Below are 414 nucleotides of genomic sequence, written 5' to 3' on the forward strand. Positions count from 1 at the left end.
TGCAGCTGCCACATATTCTGCACCTTGTGGTATCCTCTGGGTTGTCAAAGATGAAATCTGATGAGACAAAGAAGCAACTTGAGCTGAAAGTGCAGCAAACGGCTCCAATTCATGAATTCCAGCAACTTTCTTAGCCATAGTTCTTTCAGGTTGCCATTGATAGTTATTTGAGGCCATTTCTTCCAAAAAAGCAGTAGCACCCTCAGGTGTCTTTGACATCAAAGTTCCCCCAGATGCAGCATCAACTAAAGTCCGCGTTTGCTCATTTAACCCATTATAGAACATTTGAATTTCCAACCAATCAGGCAATCCATGTTGTGGGCAGCGTCGAATCAAATCTTTATACCTTTCCCATGCTTAATAAAGTGATTCAAAATCGTGTTGCTTGAATTGACCAATCTCACTCCTGAGTTG

The 414-nt window shown here is 41.8% G+C and overlaps 1 non-coding gene across 1 annotated transcript; it reads left to right on the forward strand.

Moving 5' to 3' along the window:
- The first annotated feature begins 307 nt into the window (after positions 1 to 307).
- On the forward strand, positions 308 to 414 carry LOC131156933 (small nucleolar RNA R71). Its single transcript, XR_009137193.1, has one exon. It is a non-coding gene; the product is annotated as a small nucleolar RNA R71 (small nucleolar RNA).

Source organism: Malania oleifera, chromosome 5 (assembly GCF_029873635.1).
Source record: "Malania oleifera isolate guangnan ecotype guangnan chromosome 5, ASM2987363v1, whole genome shotgun sequence".
NCBI classification, from domain to species: Eukaryota; Viridiplantae; Streptophyta; class Magnoliopsida; order Santalales; family Ximeniaceae; genus Malania; species Malania oleifera.